The sequence below is a fragment of the Sciurus carolinensis genome, chromosome 12, assembly GCF_902686445.1.
Source record: "Sciurus carolinensis chromosome 12, mSciCar1.2, whole genome shotgun sequence".
In the NCBI taxonomy this organism is placed as follows: Eukaryota; Metazoa; Chordata; class Mammalia; order Rodentia; family Sciuridae; genus Sciurus; species Sciurus carolinensis.
In genome coordinates this window covers 49337546-49344810 of record NC_062224.1, presented here as the reverse complement: position 1 = coordinate 49344810, position 7265 = coordinate 49337546, and the positions used below count along the sequence as shown (strand labels likewise).

The 7265-nt window shown below is 40.2% G+C and overlaps 1 pseudogene; it reads left to right on the top strand.

Annotated features, from left to right (window-relative positions):
- Nucleotides 1-5383: 5383 nt before the first annotated feature.
- Nucleotides 5384-6646, top strand: LOC124961095 (apoptosis-resistant E3 ubiquitin protein ligase 1-like; annotated as a pseudogene).
- Nucleotides 6647-7265: the final 619 nt, after the last annotated feature.

Sequence of the window (7265 nt, the reverse complement as noted above, 5' to 3'; positions counted from 1 at the left end):
TTTGTGTCCATGTTCTCTATTCTGTACCATTGATCTACCTGTCTATTTTGGTACCAATACCATGCTGTTTTTGTTACTATTGCTTTGTAGTAGAGTTGAAGATCTGGTATTGCAATACCCCCTGCTTCGCTCTTTCTACTGAGGATTGCTTTAGCTATTCTAGGTTTTTTATTCTTCCAGATGAATTTCATAATTGTTTGCTCTATTTCTGCAAGGTACATCATTGGGTTTTTAATTGGAATTGCATTGAATCTGTATAGCACTTTAGGTAGTATGGCCATTTTGACAATATTAATTCTGCCTATCCAAGAACATGGGAGATCTTTCCATCTTCTAAGGTTTTCTTGAATTTCTTTCTTTAGTGTTCTGTAGTTCTTGTTGTAAAGGTCTTTCACCTCTTTTGTGAGATTGATTCCCAAGTATTTTATTTTTTTCGATGCTATTGTGAATGGGGTAGTTTTCCTAATTTCTCTTTCTGAAGATTCATCACTTATGTATAAAAATGCATTGGATTTATGAGCATTGATCTTGTAACCTGCTACTTTACTGAATTCACTTATGAGTTCTAAAAGTTTTCTGGTGGAATTTCCGGGTTCCTCTAAATATATAATCATGTCATCAGCGAACAGGGATAGCTTGAGTTTTTCTTTTCCTATTCGTATCCCTTTAATTTCTTTGTTTTGTCTAATTGCTCTGGCTAGAGTCTCAAGGACGATGTTGAATAGAAGTGGTGAAAGAGGGCATCCCTGCCTTGTTCCAGTTTTTAGGGGGAATGTTTTCAGTTTTTCACCATTTAGAATGATATTGGCCATGTGTTTAGCGTAGATAGCCTTTATAATGTTAAGGAATGTTCCCACTACCCCAATTTTTTCTAGTGTTTTGAGCATGAAGGGATGCTGTATTTTATTGAATGCTTTTTCTGCATCTATTGAAATAATCATATGATTCTTAACTTTAAGTCTGTTGATATGGTGAATGACATTTATTGATTTCTGGATGTTGAACCAATCTTGCATCCCTGGGATGAAACCCACTTGATCATGGTGCACTATCTTTTTAATATGTTTTTGTATGCAATTTGCTAAAATTTTGTTGAGAATTTTTGCGTTGATGTTCATTAAGGATATTGGTCTGAAATTTTCTTTCCTCGATGTGTCTCTGTCTGGTTTATGTATCAGGGTGATATTGGCTTTATAGAACGAGTTTGGGAGGGTTCCCTCCTCTTCTATTTCATTGAATACTTTGAGGAGTATTGGAATGAGCTCTTCTTTAAAGGTTTTGTAGAACCCATCTGGTCCCGGACTTTTCTTTGTTGATAGGCTTTTGATGACCTCTTCTATTTCATTGCTTGAAATTGATTTATTTAAGTTGTGTGTGTCCTCCTCATTCAGTTTAAGTAATTCATATGTCTCTAGAAACTTGTTGATGTCTTCAAGGTTTTCTGTTTTGTTGGAGTATAGATTTTCAAAATAGCTTCTAATTATGTTTTGTATTTCACTCGTGTCTGTTGTGATATTTCCTTGTTCATTGCGAATTTTAGTAATTTGAGTTTTCTCCCTCTTTCTCTTTGTTAGTGTGGCTAAGGGTTTATCAATTTTGTTTATTTTTTCAAAGAACCAACTATTTATTTTGTTAATTTTTCTGATTGTTTCTTTTGTTTTAATTTCATTGATTTCGGCTCTGATTTTAACTATTTCCTGTCTTCTACTACTTTTGGTGTTGGTCTGCTCTTCTTTTTCTAGGACTTTGAGCTGTAGTGTTAAGTTGTTTATTTGTTGATTTCTACTTCTTTTATTGAATGTGCCCCATGAAATAAATCTTCCTCTAAGTACTGCTTTCATAGTGTCCCAGAGATTTTGATATGATGTGTCTTTGTTCTCATTTACTTCTAAGAATTTTTTAATTTCCCTCCTGATGTCTTCTGTTATCCATTCATCATATAATAGTGTATTATTTAATCTCTAGGTGTTGGAGTAGTTTCTATTGTTTACTCTGTCATTTATTTCTAATTTCAATCCATTATGATCTGATGTAATACAAGGTATTATCTCTATCTTCTTGTATTTGCTAACAGTAGCTTTGTGACATAATATATGGTCTATTTCAGAGAAGGATACATGTGCTGCTAAGAAGAAAGTGTATTCACTCTTCATTGGATGGTATAATCTATAAATGTCTGTTAAGTCTAAATTATTGATTGTGTTTTTGAGGTCTATGGTTTCTTTGTTCAATTTTTGTTTGGAGGATCTGTCCAGTGGTGAGAAAGGTGTGTTAAAATCACCTAGTATTATTGTGTTGTGGTCTATTTGATTTCTGGAATTGAGAAGAATTTGTTTGACGTACATGGATGAACCAATGTTTGGGGCATAGATATTTATGATTGTTATGTCTTGCTGATTTATGCTTCCCTTAAGCAGCATGTAATGTCCTTCTTTATCCCTTCTGGCGAGTTTTGTCTTGAAGTCCACATTATCTGAAATGAGGATGGATACTCCAGCTTTTTTGCTGTGTCCGTGTGCATGGTATGTTTTTCCCCATCCTTTCACCTTTAGTCTATGGGTATCTCTTTCTATGAGATGAGTCTCTTGCAGGCAGCATATTGTTGGATTTTTCTTTTTAATCCAATCTGACAGTCTATGTCTTTTGATTGATGAGTTCAGGCCATTAACATTCAGGGTTATTATTGTGATATGATTTGTATTCCCAGTCATTTGACTCATTTTTGTTTTTTGACATGATTTGGTTTCTCCTTTATTTGGCTATTCCTTTAGGCTAGTTCCTCCCGTTGCTGATTTGCGTCATTGTTTTTCATCTCTTCCTCATGGAATATTTTGCTGAGAATGTTCTGTAATGCCAGCTTTCTTTTTGTAAATTCCTTTAGCTTTTGTTTATCATGGAAGAATCTTATTTCATTGTCAAATCTGAAAGTAAGTTTTGCTGGGTATAAGATTCTTGGTTGGCATCCATTTTCTTTCAGGGCTTGGTAAATGTTGTTCCAGGCCCTTCTAGCTTTTAGGGTCTGGATTGAAAAATCTGCTGGTATTCTTATTGGTTTCCCCCGAATGTAATTTGTTTCTTTTCTCTCACGGCCTTTAAAATTCTGTCTTTATTTTGTATGTTAGGTATTTTCATAATAATGTGCCTTGGTGTGGGCCTATTGTAATTTTGTATATTTGGAGTCCTATAAGCCTCTTTTACTTGATTTTCCATTTCGTTCTTCAGATTTGGGAAATTTTCTGAAATTATTTCATTGAATAGATTGTTCATTCCTTTGGTTTGTTTCTCTAAGCCTTCCTCAATCCCAATAATTCTTAAATTTGGCCTTTTCATGATATCCCATAATTCTTGCAGATTCTGTTCATGATTTCTTACCATCTTCTCTGTTTGGCCAACTTTGTTTTCAAGATTAAATATTTTTCTTCAATGTCTGAGGTTCTGTCTTCCAGGTGTTCTATCCTATTGGTTATGCTTTCTATGGAGTTTTTAACTTGGTTTATTGTTTCCTTCATTTCAAGGATTTCAGTTTGTTTGTTTTTTTCAGTATCTCTAACTCTTTATTGAAATGATCTCTTGCTTCCCGTATTTGCTCTTTTAACTGTTGATTGGTGCGATCATTTAATGCCTGCATTTGCTCTTTCATCTCCTCCTTCAATGCCTGCATTTGCTCTTTCATCTCCTCATTTGCTTCCCTGATTGTTTTAATTATGTACATTCAGAACTCCCTTTCTGATGTTTCTTCTGCTGTGCTGTCATTGGATTTTATTGATATAGTATCTAGGTTTGTTGGGGACATTTTCTTCCCTTGTTTTCTCATATTGGTCAGATGTCAGTGGGACTCTGAGATATTGCAGATTTCCTCTATTGGCTTATAGTGTCCCTGTAGATTTCCAGTGTATCACCTCAGAGGCTTCAGTAGCCTGAAGTCTTGGAGTAACTTGATAATGCAGTGCTTCCGAAGAAAGCTGCCCCTAGCCCCCTACTGGTTCCAGGGCTTGGAGCTGGCTCTGTGCGGAAAGGCTCTCACTGGGGGGCCTGCACTGCACAGTTGGCCATGTGGGAGGAGCCCACCACTGGAGTGTGCAGTGCTACCTGGGGAAGACTCTAGCTGCCCTGCCCTACTCTTATAAGCCACCCCTATCCGTGCCTGCCGCCCAGGCCGAGCTTCATCCAGTGGGGGAGACTCACCCCATAGCTCTATTTTAGTCTGAGTCTCTCAATGCCTCCCCTTCTTGAGTCCTGGGTTCTGGAGCGACTGGAGATGCAGTCACCCTCTAGTCTGCCCTCTTGGATGGCCCCGTGGAAAAAGCCTGCGGCTGGAGGGGGCAGGGTCGCCTGGAGAATTCTCTGGCTGCCCTGCCCTGATCCCAGAGGCTGCTTGCAGGTCAAAGCTCTCCGTTGGCTCGTTGGCTCGGGGACTTGTGGCTGGCTCTGCATACAAAGGCTCTCACTGGGCGGTCTGCTCCGAGAAGCTAGCCTTGAAAGGCGCCTCTCACTGCAGGGGGCCGGGCTGCTTGGGGAAGTCCCTGGCTGCCCTGTCCTGGTCCCTGAAGCTGCTTGCGAGCCGGAGCACGCCATGCTGGCTCCGGGACTTGGAGCTGGTTCTGTGCAGAAAGGCTCTCACTGGGGGGCCTGCTCCAAGAAGCTGGAGAAGCTTGCCGTGTGGGAGGGGCCCACCTCCGGAGTGCACAGGGCTGCCTGGGGAAGACTCTAGGTGCCCTGCCCTACTCTGATAAGCCGCCCCTATCCAGGCCTGCCGCCCAGGCCGAGCTTCACCCGGTGGGGGAGACTCACCCTGTGACTCTATTTTAGTCCGAGTCTCTCAATGCCTCCCCTTCTTGAATCCTGGGTTCTGGAGTGACCGGAGATTCAGTCACCCTCTAGTTCGCCATCTTGTATCTCCCCCGCATCTCAGTATTTAGAAAAACAGAAAGGACACTGTATGTAGCTCAGTGGGAAAACACTTTTGGGTTCAATCACCCATACTAAAGAAAATTTTAAAATAATAAATAAGGAAGGAGAAGGAGAAGAAGAAGATGATGATAATTTTGAAAAGTACCATAAGGGTAGGATCCTAGGACACCAGAACAGATGCGTCCTTTGGCAGTTGATTGTACCCTGCTCTACAAAAGTCCAGGAATGATAGATTCTTGAGCTATATTTCTCCACCTTGGAATTCATCTAGTTAATCACAAAGACATTAACCTCTGCTTACTGTGAAGGTGATGGACAGACCCTTTCCAGTGACTGTGGTTTTTTCTTCATGTGGAAGTTGAAAGACAAAGTGAAAGGGGCCTGAAATTATATGCTTTTGTGAATAACTTGGTTCTCTAATTTAAAGCAGCAGCTGTGATCCTCAGCTGTCTGTCAGCATTGAAGGAACTTGATGTTTTACCTTATTGGTGGAATCAGAGTGTCTGTGGTCACATTCTGCTTCATGATTAAGTTCCTCCTTGAGTTTGCCACACGTGTAGACAGCTTCCTTCAAAATGAGGACTGTGAACCCTGAGGTGATGGGACTGTTTATGAGTATGTGTGGGGAAATTACCTGGCTCCCCAGTCCTGCAAATTCTGGGATTGGAAGGACCCCATGAGACATTCTGTAGGAACAGCAACCTTTCCCTGCACATCAGCCTGTGGAACCAGGAGTTCACATGTCTCATGTTGAGATAGCAGTGAAAATTCCAGTGACCCAGGAGGTCCTTCAGGAGCCCAGTTCCCATGTGGAAAAGGTGACCTTCACAGTGCACAGGACCAGGCAACATGACATTACTGTGAAGAATGGTGGATCAATGTGGCTGATAGTCCCTACTACAAAAAAATTTCAACCTGGGATGGTGATCCCTTCCAAGAATAAAATTGTGTGCCATTTTTCTTCTCTTGTATTGCCCTGAGGGCAGTCACACACCCTTTAATAGTGCCCTGAAATGAGTTCAACAGCCCTACCAACAGTTCTACATGCTTGAGAGATGAACACAGACTTTGTCCACTCATGAACTTGACCCTCAAGAAGAGAACACTGAAGTCTCATCTGACAAATTAGTGACATCTAGCAGGCAGATTTGCAAGGTGCTCTTGTGATTCACCCCACATTTTCGTGGTTGCCTCCATGCCTGTATTTCATTCCAAAATCAGTCCATCAATAATGGCAAATTTGACCTTATTGTGTTAAGTGAGAATGGGAAGAATATCCTTGAATGCAATGTGTCCATCTCAGGAGCAAGCATTTACTTTGAGGCCTATCTTTAAAATGCCACCAACTATACCCATACACCATGCCACCTCCCACCCATGCACATGAGATTTTCCCAGTGCTGGCCCTCCATTACTGTTGAGGAAGAAGATAAAGTCTCCCTTGGGAGGGCCACAACTCTGAAAAATGAAGAATCTGAAGAGGGTGGACTGCTGTGTGTCACCAAAGCAATTATCGGTCAAGAAGATCTACATGAAAATTATTCCATGACACCCTAAAATTCTCCTGCCTTGGCCTTGTTCATAAACTTCTCACACTGGTGGTGGAGGATGGTATTCAGCTTCCTGTGGAACTCAGTTATAAGGCGAGGAATGTTCTAGCAGCCACTACATCTGCTCCCTGCACAAGAACATTGGAGATTCTGAGAACTTTCAGGGCAAGGAGAACTATTTCTGATGAGAGCTTTAGCTCATTCCAAAATCACCCTGGAGGACAGCAGGTGCTTGTTGAAACCATCAGAATATGGGGAGAGGGATTTGGAGTTAGAGATAAAAATGTAATAATCAATATAAACTGGGATTGAATATGCATTTTGACCTACATCAAAAACATAACAAGGGTTAATCTTTTGTAGATTATATACAGTGTATATTGTACATATATGTAATGCATATATGTAATTATTTAATTCATTTCATGAGTAATTTTTGCTTAATGTCTGTCTGTTTCACTAGACTTCAATCTCCACAAAGGAGTCTATTGTTTATTTTCTCCTACTGTGTCCCCAGGGTCTAGAGCAATGACCATCATGGAGTTGGCACTTCTAAAATGTTGTTAATGGGCTGACTGTTTTTCTGGGGTTTTGCCTCACTTGATTTATGTTTCTGAAAGACTCTGCTATCCTTTTTGTTGTAGTAAAAACTCTGTCCTTATAAAATTATGATATAATCCTATTTATAAAATTATGATATAATCCTATTTTTAGTGCTATTATTCCAGAGTCACATGAGTGAAGGTGAAAGTGGCTGCTCTGGAGTCTGAATTCCCTGATTGAGCTGTCTACACCACACCAATT